Consider the following 21,145-nt stretch of genomic DNA (forward strand, 5'->3'; position numbering starts at 1 on the left):
ATTACATTTATTTATTTGATAAATGAAATAGTTTTATCCATAACACAAACGTGTTATGGTATTTATGTAAACTATAACGATGGGAAATAAATACAATATTGGTCATACATCCTGCTCTGAGCATTTTCTAAAAGTTTATCAAAACACAATAAAGTAAATTATCCATAGGTTAATCAAAAAATAATCATTTTAGCCACACTTAAATGAGGTAGAACTAAAGCAAGAGTTTTAATGATATTATGTAGAGTCAAATCTTTAGTTTTGGAAGGGGTTTATTTTTAGGTTTTTATTATTGATTTAATGTTGTTTAATGTCACATTGTGCATTGTGTGGCTGCAAACTTTCTAATGGACAGTTGCAATATTTCTCGCCTTTCAAGGGCAGCATATATCTAATATTTATATGAAATAACGAACCCATTTATCTAGGAGTGTATTTTCAAAGGGTGGTGTGGGGGTGGTGGTGGGGTAGGGCTTCATAATTTGCAGCTATTTAAAGCCTTGGTTTTGGTAATGAATTATTTTGTCATCTCGACTGTGATGAGATTCATCTTTAATAACTGTAACAATTATTTTATTAAAAAGAGAAGCCATGCATTATGGCTATCTCGCCAAGGTCTCAAGCTGGAAGGAATTCTCATTAAGAGCATTATATTACCCTGGTGTGCTTTCAGTTGGATGTCCCACTGAAATTACATTAGGTGTCAACAATGTTTGTGTTAGAAGTAAGCAGTCATATTTACAGAGGCTAGCTTTTTCATTTGCTGGCTGACACTGGGAGATGTATTAAAAAAGATACTAATGCTCTGTATCTGATTAAGTCACTTAGAGAGAAACTCCTTTAAAGTGTTGACTTTTAATATAAGGCAAGCACTGTTCTGTCATCAACAAAGACATAAATCTTTATGCAGAACTTTTGATTACCTGAGATTATTTTTTGATTTATTTCGCCAGCACATGTGACTGTTATCACCCCTCATTCCTACCATTAGATCTCCCAAACTGTAAGCATCAGGTTGTTTGTGTCATGATTGATTTATCAGTGTATTTTCATCTACATCCTGTGTTTCTTCTGATGGTAAGCATGGTGTGCAACATTGTGTTTTGTTAATGGTTCCAGGCCCAGGGTTGCTGCTAATGACATGGTTGTAATTGTTTGTCAGTGTGATAATGTGTGATTTCCTATTTCCATGTGAAGTTGGACATTTGATGAAGGAGGGATCTTGTCAGGAAGACAAAGTGCTGTCATTTGTCACCAGCTAAATGAGCTTCTCTCCAGACGTCCTCTTGGTTTTCAGCAGCAATATCATATTCACAGATCCCTTTTTGAGCTATTGCCATGATTTTCACATTATTCAGTGCATTGTGTAAAAGGGAAAGAAACCAGAACTCATTCCTGCTTCACACAGAAGCCCCGATTAAAATAGAGAGACAGTTTTATTGTGTGTAACTACCCTAACTTTGGTTAACATTTGAAGTCAGAAACTGTGAATCCAAAATTTGGGTTAAATCCACAATGAGATAAATGTTTCGACCACTCAGTTTGTGTTGTGTGCTGACATATAGAAATTTGTTAACTGTATTTCCAGAAAGACAGAAGTGAAATTACTGAGTTTGGTAATCTTTTATTCTTAGTGTTTGCTAGCAGTCATCACTTCCTTAAAATTAACATTTTTAAGTGGAGAAACTGTTTCATCATGTTCAGAGGAAAGACTTAATCAGGTCATGTCACTGTGTACATCGAGGTTCAATGATCTTCTGTATTTATCCTACAATATGATAACAATTGCTGTTTTGTCCATTTTGTCTCTCCAGTAATATCAAACTTATGAGGCACATAATTGCAGCAATGAAGGTCAGAAAGTGGGATTGCTTTCATACTTTTCAAAGTCTTTGATGTAGTTGCCCCCTGAACAGACTGCTTGTGGTTCTGATTAGACTGACTCCATATTGTGGGGTTGGGGGCAGATTCTTTCTAGTTAACAATGTAATGAGCTAAACAAGGCAAATAAAGGAGAGGTGCCGTGGATAGGTCTCCTGGGGGAGCTACTTATTGTCACAATTGCCCCTCAGTCTTCCCTTTCCAGTCTGTATCGATCCATGTCTTCATTGGTTATGCTCTGTCCACTGTAGCACACATGGGTGGTGTAATCAGCTAAATGTAGCCTCTGCTTTCTTATTATTACCTGGGTGCTTAACACTGATATTTTTCCTTCAAGGACAAATGGTGTAGGAGAAGGCAGATCCTGTGTGAAGTCCCTGAGCTCTTGCCGAGCAGCAGATCCCTTTTCAGCGCCAGCTGTTCTCTCAGATACACCAGGCCGTGCTGAAATTCTCTTAATATAATTCTGGAGGCTCAGGAGAATAGTGCAAAACAAGCGTGCCAGCGAGGAGAACGTTGAATTTTTCATCAGTGGGCTTCAACTCGCTGAGTTAGTGGGCAGTGCTCTCATTCATGAGCAGATGTTCAGTGCAGTTACACTCTGCAGTTAATGTGAACTTACTGGCCTCTCTGCCATTGGCTGCAAGGACGTTGGCAGCGACCTGGCATCTGAGAATTACTCCCAGTAAAAGGCGCAGGCCTGGAAAGCATTGCCCCGGCCTTTTTTAGCCACTTCCCAGCCCAGGAGCTGGATCGTGGACAGGGGAAGGCACTGACAGCCCATCCGTCTTCAATCCGACAGTGATGAAACGATCGCCACTGTTTGCTTGGGGAATAGCGATGAAATTCCTGCAGATAATTTCCACAAGTTTTATGTTTACTTCTAATGACTGGCTAGACATGAACCATCACCACTGTGCAGGTGAAATACAGTGTGTTAAATAAAAGTAATGTAAGGTACCTGCCCCTCTTGTTAGAATGAAACAGTTATAAATGCTGAGGAATTATTCCAGTACTGCTGAAAGAGGAAATTCACAGAAACTAGGCACCTGTGAGGGGTAACAGTTTGGCCCTGGTAGGTCTGTAGCTGAAAGCAGCTGGTGCTGTGGCCACCCTGGTGGGCTGTATCCTCTCCCCAGCCTGGTGCTTCAGACATCTGCATGCCCAAGCTGCCTAGACTATGTTTGATGTGGTCATATAGATCTGTAATAGTTTCCTTCTAAGTAAGCAAAAGACTATTTGATTAGAGGGTGTACGTGACATTAAATTTAGTAGGCGGCACGCCAATCATCTCGAGTTTGTGTGAAAGTCATCACAGTAAAGTTGTGCATATGGGACTTCAACAGTGCAAATGACAAGCTCTTGTTTCCTCTGCACGTCTCATTTTCACTTTCTAATTGGTCGTTTTCAGGTTGGCTTTACGAGAGCAAAACTAATTAGTGTTTCTAAATTCAGCAGAAAAAAAGTCAGTTGGCTTGATTGTTCTGGTTTCCTCTCCTGTGTCAGGCGCTCAACAAGAAAATAAGACTCTAATCATTTTCAAATTGCTCGTATTTTTAAACCCCAGAGCTGAATGTCAGTCCCGGTCTCTTGGCATTTTGTTTGGCAAGATCAGGGAACAGTGGTTGCCCTCTCGCCTGTGTGCTCTCTTTGTGATTCGTGGGAAGTTTGGACTTGGGGCCGGTGGAAAAAAAACAATGCGTTGTGTTTTAGGTGGGGTTGTTTCTGCTTTGATTGGGAACGTCCTGCTGACAGGAGCAGCCTAGCAAGTTTACAGTAGCTGTGACATTGCTGTTACCTTTATTCAAAGTCCTCCAGCTGCAGCGAGCCCTCAGGAAGCCCAGCGCAGGCCCACATGGGCGGCTGGCGGCCCACAGAGAGGAGAATGAGCCCTGTTTGAGTTGGCAGACGCTCCCCTCTCGGGGAACTTTTGCTGCCTCTGCAGAAAGGCCAGTGGCGGCCGCTCTGGTGGGGCGGCAGTGATTCTCGGGGCAGGATGGGCTTTTTCCACCTCTCCTCCCTTTCAGGAAACACATTTTGCCGTTTCTTCCCTGTGTGTTTGCAAACGGAGGGAAGGAGTTGAGGCGAAGGGGCATGGGGCAGTGGGACTGCATGACTGAGCTCAACTGTAAGAGGTTGAGTGCTAATGTGTGGTGATTTGAAAAGGGCAGTTTAATACCATGAACAAGCTATTTCAGAAAGCTTGAGTGTTCTCAGAACTCACTCTGGTGGAGCTTTATTTATACTTTAAAAAACATTTAGATTGTGCTGTAAAACATAACCTATTTTTATTTTTGCCTCAACACTGTGGGAATTCAGTCTTCAGAAGCCAGTAATTAAAAAATGCTTGATCTAAGGTTAGGGAGGAGCAGTATTTAAATGCAATTAGAGCAATGTGCAAATTAATTTGGACTCGGTTGCAGCTTTTGGAATGTGTCATTATTTGTTTAATCAGGGGAGTTCTTGTTTGAGATGCTAAATATGTATCCACGGATATTTAAAGGGGGGCACTGGGAAACCTATTTAATTCTGCCATAATGAATATTAATTTGAAAGTGACCTGTTTTGTGTCCCTGCACTCATACTTAACTCAGAGGTGCATGCTTGCTCGCACACATTATCGTCATGAACTAAATAGCATCTGAGGTGACAACACCGCTATTATTCTGCAAAATGAGTATGTTTTTGCTTTTGTCACCTTCATGTTTAAAATAATTTCCACTGTTTCTCTTTTTTTCCATTCTACCACCCCCACCCCACAACTTTCCTTTACACCTCTTCTCTTTTTCTTCTTCTTCTTCTTTCCTCCTCCCCTTGTATCTGCGGCTTGCTGGTCCAGCCAGGAGACTCCAGTGGTGACATCCTGTGGAGCCAGAGATCAAAGTAAGCACTTCACATGCATGTCAGTAGACAGCAGCAAGAAACACTACTCATGTACCAACTTTCAGACAAACAGTTTGTTAATGTCTTTTCAAAGATGGGCATTATATGGAAATTGTTATGAGTTTGAATGCCAAAAGATGATAAGATAGGTTTTGCATAGTAACCGATTTCCTCATTTCCTGATGCAGAGGTATGACAGAGACGCTGCCCCGTTCAGTGCGAGCCCTGTTGGCGGTGACTGTCGAAAGTTAACTGTGAACCTGAAAAGTACAGAAAATTGCAGATAGTGTGCTGGATCATGTCTGCATCCCCAGACTATCCTAGAAGTCATTACTCCTTGTGTGGTGTATAAACACATCAAAAACAAACAATGACTCTGGGCAGACTCCACACTGCAAAACAATTTCAAAGCCTGCAGTGTAGTGTAAACACAAAACATGGCTAACCTTCACGCAGGGAAGACTTCACCTTAAACCCGGTGTTTGTTTTATAGTCCCTGTCGACCTTGGTCAGATATAGTTTACATCTCTTCGCTTCTTTTTCAGGTCGATGTAGCTCAGGTTTTGTGCTGACATTTAGGTTTAGGCTTTCAGTGTAAGTCTGTAAGGGGTAGTAATGCTGTGTTTTGATTGGGGTTTGTATTTGAATATAAATCTGATATATATTACAAATTACAAACATGTCGATTTTTTTTGCAGAGTTTATAGAACAATATTATTTAGCCCTCTACTGGACATTAAAACTCTCATTGGTCCACTGTTTCATCCGTCTTCTTCACAGAACTGGATGACACATACACTATATTGCCAAAAGTATTCGCTCACCTGCCTTGACTCGCATATGAAAGTAAGTGACATCCCATTCCTAATCCATAGTGTTCAATATGACATCGGTCCACCCTTTGCGGCTATAACAGCTTCAACTCTTCTGGGAAGGCTGTCCACAAGGTTTAGGAGTGTGTTTATGGGAATTTTTGACCATTCTTCCAGAAGCGCATTTGTGAGGTCACACACTGATGTTGGACCAGAAGGCCTGGCTCTCAGTCTCTGCTCTAATTCATCCCAAAGGTGTTCTATTGGGTTGAGGTCAGGACTCTGTGCAGGCCAGTCAAGTTCATCCACACCAGACTCTGTCATCCATGTCTTTATGGACCTTGCTTTGTGCACTGGTGCACAGTCATGTTGGAAGAGGAAGGGACCAGCTCCAAACTGTTCCCACAAAGTTGGGAGCATGGAATTGTCCAAAATGTCTTGGTATGCTGAAGCATTCAGAGTTCCTTTCACTGGAACTAAGGGGCCAAGCCCAGCTCCTGAAAAACAACCCCACACCATAATCCCCCCTCCACCAAACTTTACACTTGGCACAATGCAGTCCGACAAGTATGGTTCTCCTGGCAACCACCAAACCCAGACTGGTCCATCAGATTGCCAGATGGAGAAGCGTGATTGGTCACTCCAGAGAACGTGTCTCCACTACTCTAGAGTCCAGTGGTGGCTGCTTTACACCACTGTATCCCATGCTTTGCATTGCACTTGGTGATGTATGGCTTGGATGCAGATGCTCGGCCATGGAAACCCATTCCATGAAGCTCTCTGCTGAAGCACTGTTCTTGAGCTAATCTGAAGGCCACATGAAGTTTGAAGGTCTGTAGTGATTGACTCTGCAGAAAGTTGGCCACCTCTTGGCACTATGCTCCTCAGCATCCACTGACCCCACTCTGTCAGTTTACGTGGCCTACCACTTGATGGCTGAGTTGCTGTCGTTCCCAAACACTTCCACTTTCTTATAATACAGCTGACAGTTGACTGTGGAATATTTAGGAGCGAGGAAATGTCACGACTGGATTTGTTGCACAGATGGCATCCTATCACAGTTCCACGCTGGAATTCACTGAGCTCCTTTCACAAATGTTTGTAAAAGCAGTCTGCATGCCTAGGTGCTTGATTTTATACACCTGTGGCCATTGAAATGATTGGAACACCTGATTCTGATTATTTGGATGGGTGAGTGAATACTTTTGGCAATATAGTGTAAGTCATGTGAGGGATATTTAATATTGTTCTAAACCAGGTGTAAATACTGCTTTGCGGGGTGTAGATTTCCCATGCAGGGACCCTACGTATCAAGTAATGAATATTTATTTTCTTCTTTCATAGACTGTTCTGCCTCTGTGAGCTCTTTCACACTGAGCCAGGGGTGACTGTGAGGCGATGTGAACCTGTATTTTTAATAAAGCCCAGCTGCTGAATGATCAAATAGAGTTTCTAATTAAGGCCTGAATGTACACCCATGTAAAATTCTCTCTGGAATGCTAACAACCTGTGATATTTCCAGAGGAATTTGCTGTGCAGGTCTCAGAGAAGGGAGGGGAGTCGAGTATTTGGGGTTCGGTGGGAGGAGGGGCAGTGTTCATGTGGCAAGCCAACATGTTGTTCACATCCGTGTCAGATTGAGGCTAATGAAGGCCAGACTGATCCTTGGATGCAAGCCTTAAGTAAATGATCCCTCTTTGAATATATTAGCAGCGTTGTGCCTCCCTGCCGTGCCAGCGCTGCTACGTGTTGTCTTGTGGTCTGATGAAGCTGGTCAAAATGGCAGTCACGGTGTTCGATCACGTTGTATTCTGTTCAGCCCGATTCCAGTTTGCTTTAGAGCCGTATTGTTGCATTGACTTAGTGGTGAGAAACTACACACACTGATCGTTTCCAGGTTAATGTGTCTGCAAAACAGCTTGATAGTAAATGGAAAGTATGAGTGTTGTGTCATTTGACAATGTAAATGAGCCATCTCAGAATTTTTCCCCACCCTCTTAAGAGGGGTTGCATTTACATAACAGGCTGGTATTTGATACTCATGCAAAATGCTCATGTAGGCAATTTTTGCTTTTCTCAACTTGAAATTATTCTTTTGCTTTATTTCAAATTTGATATTTTTTAATACAAATATATATATTTTTAAATCACTAATAAGAAAAATAGGAGTAAAGAAAAACTTTCAATGACAGAACTTTTCACTGCAATTTATGGCCACACTGGCACTTTGCATGTAAATGAATCCTGAACTTGTAATTACGTGGCACTTTTGAATATTAATTGCAAAGACAAGGACATGGAAATGAAGCAATTGTGAATGCACCACTCCTAAGCTACTGTAACATCCCATTCATAAATACCTTTCTGCTTCTTTAGAGCTAGGCTTGCCTTACACGGAGTGAAACAATGTCATTTGATTTTTGCTGATATAGCAGATGTACTTCATAGATGGATGGATTGGATGGATCCAATTAGCCATGGTCATCGCTCATGTATTTAAGCTGACAGGGAAGTCTTGCATAGAATATCCTTGATTTTGGTAGTTTTGTGAAATGCTCTTGCAAAGTACTTTAAAAGCCCATAAAGAGCATAGTGTGAAGAATGCACCCTTGATGCAGATTTGATTTACAGCTATAGCAAATTTTCTCAATTAGACGTGGTAGGGAAATAATTGATTTTCAGTAGGTAGTGTACAATGATGGAAGAGTCTTCAAGGATGATAAAGTGACCAAAATCCATACCCTTTCTCTTTTATATTATATAAAATCAACACTGCAATTACTTCTGACTTTTAGTGAAGATTTCTTACTGGGCTTATTAGCAGATAATGCATCTTTTAATACAGAGCACTCACATTCTACAGCCTACACATTTGCAAGAAGCTATGAGGATTGATGGCTTGTGGCACCAGCTGCACAGGTGCACAAAGCAGCTCACATGGCCTTCTGACCTTCCACACGATGCATACCATGCTGGCCTGTTTGTAAGTACGAGCCCTGTTTGTAAACACGAACAGAGGGATGAGAAGCACATTTGCCCTCATAGCGCTCAGCTCACAGACACTCTCAACACAACGTGACAAGCAACAGATGTGTCACAGACTGAAATCAAAACAGCCGTCCAGCATGGAGTTGTGCACACCATCAGACATGGTTGCTGTGATGAGGCAGGGAGGCAGCGAGTGCTGCTGGCAGATGAGACAAGGCAGCGCCTCTGCTGCTCCCAGCTTCCTGTCTGTAAGAGGACAGGCCTGTTTGTAGGCTGCTTTGACACTCCTAGTCACATTGTCATCTGGGGTGCTTGCTGCGGCTCTGATCACATGTACACACTGCATTCAAAGAGCGTCATATCAGCTGTGTGACAGGTAGGCTCCCAATGAGACAACAGCCAAAGGGAATGTCCTTTTCAATACACTGTGTGAGTCCAAATGCGCAGTGCGCTAAGACAAAATAACATCATATGACATCATTCTGAATGCTCTTATGTTGTCTTTTTTCAGTTTGGAAAGAAGTTGGGAACAGTGTGGTTTTGGTACTGCCCTACAGTAGGGCAGAGAGGCCTGTATGGACAGATAGGGACTAAAGTCCTTCAGTCCATCCATCATGTGCACTTCATGCAAACAGATTGTTGTGTTTGACAGTGGCAGTAAAAGTGCAGCGTGCGTTAGCTTTACACACGGAACATGTTAATGATATTCTCAAAAGCTTAATCTGCTTTTTGCCTCTGCCCCATAAGCAAATAGTGTGGTTTCATGTCGAGCCGTGGGGAGAGAAAAAGGAATCCATCATCAGAACAAGTGAATGAATGAAGGTGCAGCAACAGCTGCTTGACTGAGCATGTACTGCAGACTGTCACCCCACATCTGTTTACCACTCCGACAGCCACATGAGTGTTTATATCCATGGGTGTAATTGAGCTATTTTCCCGAGGGCAGCTGTAACCCACACTAAGTTATATCCCAACTTTCCATTAAAGCGTGGGGGGAAGTTTTACTGATAGTAATCACGGCCAGCAACACTGCTATGTAAATTTGGCTTATCAGCTTTACCAATTTGGTTAAGTGTCATGTACGTGGGTGATTCATACGTCCAGCTCTGTGGCTCTGACACAGGCCACATACAGTAGTCATTTATTAAACATAGGTAACTTGCATTGTTAACAAGTATGTATGCAGCAAGAACATAATCATGAAAATGATGGTGTGTCAGACCACTATTGTGCAGAAAAGATGCAAATCTACTCAACAAGTATTCAACCTTCCATGTGGGCAAAGCTAACTGTCTGCATTCAGCATGTATGGAAATTGAAATTGGAATATCTAGATCTAAAATGCACCATTTAAATATTCAAATGTTAACACCAAACAATATAATGCATTATGGCTTTTAGTATTTGCATACAACTCTGTTTGCTGCTGGGAGCTGGAGTTGATACAAGGAAAAAGAGGGAGAGAGATAGCGAGGGAGAAACACTGAGTGGAGGATATGAAGCTCACAAACAAAGCCTTTGTCTGCCAGTCATAGGAAAATGACATCTGATAACTGTATCAACCTCTTTTGTTTCTTCAGTTTAACATTTGATATTGTTTTGTATGTCATTATTTAATTGCAGTGTTAGAGGAAATGCAACCTCCACCACACAACTGAATCTATGGTCATTTGGAGACACCTCTGTTTAACCAAAGTACACCCAGAGAACACATTTCTTATTCAACTGCAAGGGTTTTTGACGTTGACAACACAATAATTTGTATAACTTTCTTTATTTTAGCACATAAATCAAAGCAAAGGTTGTGCAAGGTGTTCAGAATTTAACGTCAGTTGAAAAGGTAGTGCACCTTGTGGCTGTTGTGACAGAGCAAAACTTGTACTTTAAAAATATGAAGTTTTAGCGTTTCAGAACTCCGGCGAAAGTTATCTATTACTTCTTGTTCCACCGATCAAAATAAAATAGAAACTTTGCAAATGTGGCAAATTTGATAGTGAAGAAACTGCTTGTTTATGGAATTGAATTCTATTTAAATAATCTAGCACCTACGCTTTGGCATGAAATACAACAGAGCAAGCGGTAAACTGAAATGAGCAGTCTTTTACTGCATGCTTTCATTGAAAAGCCAAAGGAACGCTGGCTTTTTTTGAATACATGAAATAAACACTTTGAGTTTAGGATGAGTAATAGACAAATAAGTAATAGAAATAGTAATAAACAAACAGACTCCCAGGAAGTCACAGTACTGGTTCCACTGTTCGATTGATATATGGAGTTTTGGAATTTAGTGTGAAAGTCGTCATGAACCAAAGATGTCACACATGATCCTCTTTTGGAAATTTGGACATACACTTTATACCAAGTAACAGGCCATCCCCCTCTTCCTCTCTTCCCTCTGTCACCATCCTCATCATGTTGGCTGTGATTCTGTAGGTCAGACATTGAGTGGACAGACACACAGGGATAGTGAGAGGAAGAGGGACAAAGGGCAGGAGAAGGCCCCGGCCACTGTCTGACAGGGTTAAACACAGTGAAGGATTGCCAGTCCAAAGTGTGACATCTGTAGCCACCACCAACACGCACTGTAATTAAGTGGAATCTCTGAGTATTAATTCCATGCGATGTTTAATAACAGCTCCCTGTAATGCATAATTTAAGGAATAAGGGAGGCTGATACTTGACACTTTTTCACTTTGTGTTTAAATTTAGCTGGTGTCATTGTCCAGCGGTGTGATTAATAGTTTATCAGTCTCGACTATACATCTACATGAAATATGTCCATCTGTCATTAAACTGCACATGGAAATTGGTTAGATTTTCAATCAGGCATAGCTTAGGCCAAAAAAAAGGAAAATTACAAAAGGAAATGGCTTTCAAAATGTATTCACACACAGGTAGGGCAGTAACCCAATATAGGGTGTCATTTGTGGGAACAAGTCTTTCTAGTACTATGCTTCTGCACAGTACTTCTTTAAAAAACAAAGAAGCCCGTCTTTGTTTTTTTTTTTTTTTTGCGGGTTTTTTTTTTGTATGATAATTAGATTGAGACCTCATGTGGAGCACAATATTAAGCCTAAATGTGGTTTTAAATAAGCCTGAAGTGTGTAGCAGTGAAAGTGAGTTGTGAGAGAAGGGCCTACCGCAAGGGGTTGACCAGTGAGCCAGAGATTGGCTTCTCTGTCAAATAAAGATTAGGCCTTTATTTCACCATCTAATCCATGTAAATCTCTTATGGAGGAACTTGAACAGTGCAGGGCTTTTAATGGCGCAGAGGCTTCACTGTCTGCATGTATTCTTTATCTCTGAATGTACACAAGTGAATACAGCAACCTGAAGTCCCTGGTTAGTCAGTGCATTTAAGTCCGGATTATAAACCAAATTAGAAACAAGAAGGTTGCCATAGTTTTTACACAATGCTTGCAAGCTTTTTATTTATGCATTTGATTTAAAGTTGCTCATAGGACGTTGCTATTTTACATTTTTCTGTTGAAACACTGTAGTTAATAAGTTTGTTCTGTAATATGACTTTTATACTTTAATTTTCTCACATTTAGTTGTCGAACACTCCAGTTTTTCCCCTCAACTATGCAGAACATTCTTTTTATTGAATTATTAATGTGTATATTGAATTATTGAAGGAAGATAATTTCTGATCAGATTAATATTAACTCCCCGTGAAATATTAATGGCTCATGTTAAAAACGATGAACTTACGGAACCATTAATATAATCATAAACAGACATAGTAGCGGTAGCATTGAGTCAAATGTGCTCCGGCCTCTTTTAATGCAGTTTCCCTTGAGGTTGATGAATATGAAATATTGCAGCAGTCTGCTTTGTACTCAGAAGCTTGGCTCATGTCATTGGCCAGTCCTGCCCTGGGGCTGACGGCCATGTCACGGGGGGAAGTTCACCAGCATTTGTCTTCAGCTTACCTTTGTCACCTTGTCCACAGATGACCTGAACTATGGCCAAGGGAAAAGTTACAAAGATGTTTTTGGTGTTAATATTGAGCTGGCCCCTTCATCACCTCTGCTGATTGGCAGAGCTCCACTGACAGCTCAGAAACTCAGCTCCTCCTCCCAACTATGGCTCTGAGGGCTTGTGGCTAAACTCAAATAAGATTAGTGCTGGCTTTACCATTCTTTACCTTATTGTTTGTCTTTTTTTTCACAGGAAGTGGCTCAAAGTGAATTTCATCACGCGAGCCTAGAGCAGGTTAAATCTAATCTTTTGTCAGTTTTGATTAAAACTCTCTTTAGATTAAGGATATTCAGCAAAGATTTGATATATCATTTGCCATTCTTTGGTTTGTTATTACGATCTTCCCATTGTATTTCTAAAATATGGAAATCAGAAAAAAAATAAACCATTATTCTAACATAATGGTAAGCACCTAGAAAATATGGTTACATTAATTATGTTTTAAATGCTAATGCCAGTGAAGAACATAATAACGAAGACATGAAAGACTCGCTATTCAAAATCTGATAGCCAGGGAGAAGCAAATTATTTCAAATATTTGATATTTAAATTATTTTCAAATGAACTGAGACATGAGTAGAGCAGAGGCGAGTAGTTTCCCCTGGTGATCCTCCAGGCTCCTTTGTTTCCTTGGTGTGTCTCCAGCTCATTAATGTTCTAAGCATGTGAGAGAACCAGACCATACTTCGTAACCCATAGCTGGATGACACCTCGGGCCCAACACACACACATATACAGTACATGCGCATACGTTCACACGCGTACACAAAAATCCCTCAGCTGTTTAAAGTCCACTGGCTCTTTCAGGAAGTGATGGCCGCCGAGCTGTCCTGATTAAAATGACAATAGTCTAATTAACTCGACCTCAGTGTCAGTGCACTAAACGGCTGATGGCCCGCCAGTTCCTGTTTGAAAACCCTTTGTCTCCTCATCGTCCAAAAATATGACTTTTTTTTCCTGCAAAATGCCTCAACCCCATTTGATGGGATTTGCTAATGGCAATTATTTCTCATAAGCTAATTAAATCTAGGCAAAGTTTTCCATCCTTTTTTTTCTCCCGTAGAAATCCTTCTGTACTGTCCTCCAGGGATTTATCATTTGGAGTATAATATCACAAGCACCTTCAAGCAATGTTAGTCATTTAGATTATATACAATTTTAAAGTGGTGTTTTGGTGTTCAGCCTGATTTTATTTCAAACGTTTTCAATCAAATCTTTTGCCTCTGGTTGTGTTTCCTTCTACTTTCTCACCCGTGATATCCATTGGTCAACAGGTCAAACTGCCTGATAGTAGAAGGCCAAAGATGGCACAGTCAAGCAAAGAGTTTCATGGCCAATATTTTCCAACCTCTGTAACTTAACAATATTTGAAAATGAGGCTTTATTCAAGCCGCAATTAATCTTTGGCATTGTTTGATGGACTCATCTAAAGTGCAAAGGAAAGAAAAAAGAACAACAACATTAAAAAAAACTTTAATGACTGAAGAAGAAGCTGGTTTTTGTTCTATTATCCTTCTGTTGGTGATTAAGGTCTATAGGGAGATAATTACGCTTTAGTCTGGAGTTAATGAAACGAAAACTTCTCTTTTCTTGTGAAAAGGAAGGGCAGATCTTTTGTACTGCTATCTGCAGACATCTCCCACCCTTGACAAGGCACACAGAGGATTGGTTTTGTTTTAAGGTTGCAGCCCCCTCCGCTGCCTGTCAGTCTGTGGTTGATATGAGGGATCGGTGAATGAAGCCGGAGTCAATGAGGTCTGTCTCCGCAGCACTGTTGCATCTGCCTGTCTGTGAACGTTAGGCATGCTGGAAAACATCAAATGAAAAGATCACAACAGGTCATCAGGGATATGGGCTAATTTGAGTAAAAGAAAATCAAGAAAAGAAGAAAAAAAATAGAAGAAACATATCTTCACTCTAATCATTACACCTTGTGGTGTTTGTTGCTGAAGCACTCTGCTTACGGCAACAAGCATGTGTTTGCCATCAAATGACCCTGCTTTGTTGAACATAAAAGGAATGTGCAGATTTGAATTTATCACACGACAACACGGGAGCCATATGTATCATCTGACTTCAGACGCCCCTTTAGAGCACATGGAGGTGTTCACCAAGCCATTGTCTGGAATGCTGAAGCCGAGCGGCACAAGTGGTGGCCAGAGAGCACATATTAAGCTGTCCTTGTGGAAGTTCACATCTGGTGTGTGGAGCTGTGTGTGTGTTTTGTTCGCATGTGTGTTTGTGTGCGAGACTATAGGGCAGCGTCCCACCTCCTCCCCCTCCTCACCCCTCCAACAGCAGTCTCACATTTCATCATCTGTTCCCCAGCGCCAGGGTGCTCCGGCACAAGTTGGCCGCTCTGGATCCATCTGTTGTTATTATTTTCCACTGATAATTGGCTTGAACAATGGAATGCCTGTGTCCCCCTTGCCTTTGAAACGCTACACCCTGTTTATTTTCCAGAGGTCTCATTTCTGCTCTCCTTTCTCTCTCTCACCCCTCAATTTCTCCCTTGCTCTCCCCTCCTGTCAACTAGTGTCACCTCACCCCTAACTCCCTTCTCCTTTTCCCCCCGTGATCCATTTGAGAGGGTTTCACATGAAAATTACATTTTTGACTGGCCACATCAGTATGTGTCACTCAGCATCTGATGCTTCTTTCTAGATTTTATGGAGGGACTCAACTCCCATTCTCCTGTTTTTTTATTTTTTTTAAACTCTTGACTGGTAATGTTTTTTTCCAGGACTACGCCACACACTTCTGCATTCTTGTCCTAAAAGGAAAGGAGAGATAAATGAAGAGAATTAAAGGGAGGGAGGGAAGAAAGTGGGGACATAAGAGAGTCTTTTAAAAGAAAGACATTGGCCATTGAATGTTGGTATAAATCAATTTTTCCTGCCGATTAAAATCCAGCTTTTCCACCAGGCGGTGTGTAGAGGGGAAGCATGTGTAAGGATGAATAAAAGGCTCACAAGGTGTCCATTTTTTTAATCGAGGACATCATTTAATGAATACCCACACCAAAAACTGACCTACTTTACATAATTATATTTGATATTTTAAATTTTAATTAGTGTTTTAGGTTGTAATTAAGCATGTTGAAGTCTTTATGCTGTAGTGACATTTGTGTACACTGAATGTATCAACTTTTAGCGTCAATCTTACAAAATATTAGTGGTAAAGTATTTGCCAGTGTTTGTTTAACTGTAAAATATTCAAAATCTGACTAGGCGTAAACAAGACAATCATACTGGAAAAAGCCAAATATCTTTTTGGTGACGATCGTGAAGTCATGCATTCCTTTTTCCAGCTTCTGTATTATCTTCTGCTCTTCTCATTAAGGACATTTTTGAGGATTGAGGAAGTATTTTGTGTGTGTGTTGTGTTTTTCTTTTTTCTTTTTCCTTTTGTTCTGCCTTTGCGACTGTGTTGATGTTCATTTGTTCTGCCTGCTCTTGTCTAATTAAAAGAGGCCAGGACAGGTAGAGCTCTCAGCAGGCATCTGCTCTGTGCCCGTTCTTCATTTGCTGAGTGTTTGTGTTTATGCAAAGGGGCCTCTTCCTGCATATTTAATCTAGAGCAAGGCACCGGCTTTTGTTGTGTTTTGACCACATACCTCTAGTCCCTCTCAACACTGCAGTCTGGGCTCTGGTCCTCTCTCTCACACATACACATGCGAACACACTTAGCTACCACACACTACTTCAACTACTTCATACCTGCTACTTTCGCTGGCAGCTTTCTCCTCTTCTCCAGAAGTGGATTTCAAACACTCAGTGCTTGGAGGGAATCTGCATCAGTATACAGTTTCATAAACATGATGAAAGTCTGTTTAACTGTTGATGGGTAAGTCTGTAAAGATTTCATTATCTTTATACACATCTCTAATTTTTTCGTGCCTTTTATGGGACTGTGGTGGATGAATGTCTGCTGGTGTCCATGCAGGTGTGTTTATGGGTGTGTTCTGTAAGTGATTGGCAGAGTTTGTGTGTAGACTGTAGATACCAGTGAGTTTCTTTGAGTAGTAGGGGTAGTTCGACATGGCTAGTATTTACGACGTAGTGTAATGTTACATTTTGGTGAATTATGGCAGTCTAACAAGTCCAAACTCTTGCTCCAGAGATGAAGTCAATCAACCATTTGAGTAGTTCATTGAACAAAAATGCCATTGCTGACATCTTAAAATCTGAGAACTTGCTGATATTCTTTGTCTGACATGATTGTAACATTAGTATATTTGAGTTTTGTACAGTTAGATTGATGGAACATGCCATTTGAAGACCTTATCTTGGGCTTTGGGAAATTGTAATGGCCATTGTCGCAATTTTCTTACATTTTAGTCAAAGCGTTTGATTAGTTAATCAAATTATGTTGTATTATATATTGACAATGAACAAAATTGTTAGTTTTAGCCCTAGCTTTGTGTTTGTGTGCAATTTTACAACAAGCTACATAGATACATATAGAAATTATATTAAATGCTAACCCCTCAAAGTTTGTTCATTGAACATGAACTTCAACTGTGTACTAAATAAATAAAAACCCACCCCTTTATTGTCCAGTCGTGGGTGTGCATGCAGCACTGTAGGAGTGTGTGTGTGCTCCATATTTGTGAAACAGTGTGTACAAGTTCATGTGCAAAATGTTCCTTTTTTTTCCCGTGCAGCAGGGTTGGAGGTGAGAGTAAGTGTTAACCCCATGGTGATGCGTGAGGGTATTAGTTCCTCCCCTCACTCATCGCATCTTGTTCTCCCTTTGTCTTTGTCTGGGGAAATGGAATCTGCAGCTTATTGATATTAATAGCGCACAGGATCTGTGGTTGGAGAGGAGCTGGGACCTGGGTGAGAGTGGAAACCTGATATGGCTGGGTAGAATTGACAGTCCTACTTGACAGGGTGGAAAAGGGGTAGGTTATAAAAATAGGATTGCATAATGTTCACTGTGAGTTAGCCCTGTGAGTGCTGTACTATACGTGCAGGATCAGCGTTGAACTTTTTGACTCAGTTAATTTCACATGCGAAGGTGAGACAATTTTCAACTGTGGATCCTGCCCTGGTTGTGACTTCTCAGCTGACAGGATAATTTACCAAGTGCAGTTTTCTGATGGTTTGCCTCGTGGATCGATAGAGTTTGAATTCCTAGAGTGGTGCACATTCACTCATTTTGTATTCAGTGTAAAGAAATGTGTGGCCCTGTTTGTTTTGGGTTAGAAGTGAAATTCCACTTCCTTGGTATCAAGACAGCAAAGCTCTCTATGTGCACTCTGTACTTTGTTCTTAGCTCAGCAAAACGTGAGGGCAGGTCCAAGAATCTGGGGGATCAGACAGGCCTGACATTCACCAGACTGCACTGTTGCCTTTTAAACTTAGAAAAAAAAATGAAGAATCTGAAAAAACCCACCCAGAATAAGGGCTGGCTGGATTGAAGTTGGGTTTAATTGGTGGGTTTTGAGTGTGTTTGCGTGTCAGAAACTGCTGTTGTTTACAGTCTGTGTGGGTGTTGCACCATAACGCCAAGATCCTGCCAATCACATCAAAAACTAAAAAAAAAATGCTTGTTTTTTCACTTTTTTCAATTGCTGACTTTTTAGTCTTTACGAGGCTTAGCCGTGTTTTTCATTTAATCAGTCCTTCTTAATAAAAGCCCAGAAGAAAAGAGGGAGAAAATAGTGTGCAGTCAGCCCTTTTAGCAGATCAGATCATACAGTAAGCAGCTGCATTTGTTGAGAAGTGAGTCATGCTTTAGATTTTCCTGTGTTTCAGAGCACAGACAGGGACTTGGAAAGTCTCCTGTACACACCCTAAAAACAAACACCAGTGACCCTGTATATTGATATCACTAACTCCACACAACTAAAACTCTCCTACGCCCTCTTTTTATTTACACAATGCTCTTAATACAGATCCACCAGCCTTGAGGAGTGCTGAACCAGTATCGCTGCTTTTTTGGGGGGGTTTTATTCAAACACACTGTTAGGCCCTCACATGATAAATAGATATTGTAGATTTATTCAGATGCTGATACTAAGTGGTCCAAACATCCAGGATGGGCTGTAAAGAACCACGAGACAACTCTGGCAGCCTTCTATTGACAACCATTGAGTTGAGCATTAATTAATATGGTAATGATGTGTGAAGGTTCATTAACGAGCCGCCACAGAAGTAGCCACAGATACAGTATTAAGCGTGCTTAGAGTAATTAATGGAATAACTTTACTTAGTGGTAAATATTCATGGGCCCTCATCTTTTTGTCTGCACAGTGTGAAGAGAGAGGAGAGCCTGTCCATTAGAGGAGCTGAAGAGCTGTCCACAGTGAATGCAGGCCTTTTGTTGGGATTGGGTGCGTTTCAGTGGAGGGGTATTAATTCATATTTTGAACATGCAATCTTACAACAAAGCCAAAGGCACTGATAACATACCTGGGACTAGAGAGCATATTGTGAAGCCGCGACCCCTTCACAAATAGGGAAGTCCACTTCACAGGTTTGTGGACAGAATAAAATGAGTCTTTGTTCATGCTCAGATGTAACCACAGCAGTTCATTACCATAGCAAAAAACCCTTCTGATTGTCCATTTCCTCTGAAAATAGGGTGTTTGCGTGTTTTTTTCCTCCACAACTACAATGAAGCCGGTGCTATTTGCATACAGAATGGAAGCATTTATTTGGATCATCTGGTCCTCTAAAGGTATTGAGCTAATGGTTAGGTTATCTATTGCACACGAGAGTCTAGTAACTACTGTGGGATATTTCTTTGTCAAAAGTCGTTTGTTGTCCTATTTTCCACTTTGTTTAACACAGCAGACCTACAATATCCTATCAAGACTTTGCAAGAGAAGCTTGCAAAATGCTCCTGAGTTTCCTTTGTCTTTTGAAATTGTTGCATTTTGATTCATATTCTTGCCTTTGGCCTCTTACTGAGCATGCACATAACCCACCTAGGTGGGTAATTATCTCAACCAGGAGTTGTTCTATTCCCTAAAATCTCAATGTGGGAGTGTGTGATGGGCTCGGTTTTCCCAACCGGGCGAACCAGCGTGTGCTTGTTTATCCTCACCCTACGATCTCTGTACCCCCACTGTTCTAAATGGCAATATTACAGCCTTGTGCTGTTTGAAATGGAGACAATTATCTGTTTAGGTATTACAAGATGGGCATTATATTACAAGGAGAAAAGGCGTACAGCTGCTATCAGGATCCCGTTGTTGCCTTTTCTCTCCAATACAAATTTTCCTTCATTAAAATGATGGAACATTTATCTAAATGGATGTTATGCATTGGGTAAACTCATTTAGCTCCTGGGGCTCTTTCAGGTGATGGGAATTAATGATGTTTAGTAGTTTGAAACTGAAAATATCTGTCATTTGTCACCACTCACCATTGAATTACGATTCCATTGATGATATGTTAATTGAAGTGTAATGAATCACAATAATAGGATAGTTGTGTGGGAATGGTCCATTTTCGATGATTGTTCAACCCTCAGTAGAGTTCAGAGCGAGCTGCATGTTGACTCACATTTTCAACAAGGGCATTTAACTCATAATTAATGCTGAAACTGGGCAAGTTGGGCCGGTGTGTTTTTATCTGTGTTCAGTCCGCTTTAGATATACACTTGTACAAATGCCTGGCCACAGTTTTGACTCCCAAATGTAAACGGCAAAAAAGAACAGTAGGAGAGGGAGTTAGAGCTTTTTTTCCCCTCCTTTCATATTTGGATATGCTTTAATGCTTTTATTCAAATTCACCTGAGATATTGCGCCACAGTCACTTCTCAGTTTACCATAAAAATAAGATTTTGTTTCCTTCTCCCTTTTTTTCATCTCTCTTTTCCTGGGTTGAGTGCTCAGTTAGGAAAGCTGTGCACATGCAGATCAGGGCCACCCAGGGGAGTTGAGTCAGGGCAGAGCAGGTACAGATACAGCGTGTTCGCCAGCAGGGGGGGCCAAGAAGGGCATCTACTGTCAGTAATATAAAAAGTTTTTGTCTTGCAAATAAACCATTCACTCACAGACAACCCCATTGTTCATTTGTTATCATCAGTGGGAGTAGTTGTAGTTAACAGACAGATGGAAATGCAAGGATGTGTCCGACGGTGACAGTAAGAGGCTACAGGAAGATCAGTGAAAGGTGCCCTTTGCATGGCTCTGAGCTGAAATGGTGGCTTTTCCGTTCCTAGCAGCCGAGGGAGGTACACTGACTGGTGCAGCTTCACACAAACAAAGGAAAGCAAAGAGCACAGCAATGCAGAGAACTGATTTCTTTCAGATAATTTCTCAGAAGATATAACACGGTTGTGCACGCTATCAATTTTAATCAATAGCAACTGGTGGCTGTATTATTGGTAGTATTTAGTTTACCCTGGTGTACTCTGTGTTTCTTTTTTGTAGATTGCTTGTGGATGCTAATGACAAGTATTATGATCAGCAGTGGTAATTATTTCATAACTAAAAATGATTTTACATTTTGTGTCTGCAGGGCGAGGAGGCAGTTTTACCACCGCTGGAACTGAAGATTGCTTTAAATAAGCAAGTTGTGCAGAAGGTAAACACACAATCATTCACCAGACTCCAGTCCCTCTGTGTGTGTGTGTGTGTG

The 21,145-nt window shown here is 41.0% G+C and overlaps 1 protein-coding gene across 10 annotated transcripts in view; it reads left to right on the top strand.

Annotated features, from left to right (window-relative positions):
• foxp1b (forkhead box P1b) overlaps positions 1-21,145 on the top strand; it is a 150,589-nt gene that overhangs the window by 29,967 nt on the left and 99,477 nt on the right. For 8 of the 10 annotated variants that reach the window (XM_023266560.3, XM_055010709.1, XM_023266568.3 and 5 more), the window contains 2 exons: positions 4,721-4,764; positions 21,026-21,091. The gene's annotated coding sequence lies outside the window, so the exon portion shown is untranslated. Of the gene's footprint in view, positions 1-4,720; positions 4,765-5,544; positions 5,611-21,025; positions 21,092-21,145 lie in introns of all 10 variants that reach the window. The other 2 variants (XM_055010708.1, XM_055010710.1) reach the window with 1 other exon arrangement.

This window comes from Amphiprion ocellaris, chromosome 5 (assembly GCF_022539595.1).
Source record: "Amphiprion ocellaris isolate individual 3 ecotype Okinawa chromosome 5, ASM2253959v1, whole genome shotgun sequence".
Lineage (NCBI taxonomy): Eukaryota > Metazoa > Chordata > Actinopteri > Pomacentridae > Amphiprion > Amphiprion ocellaris.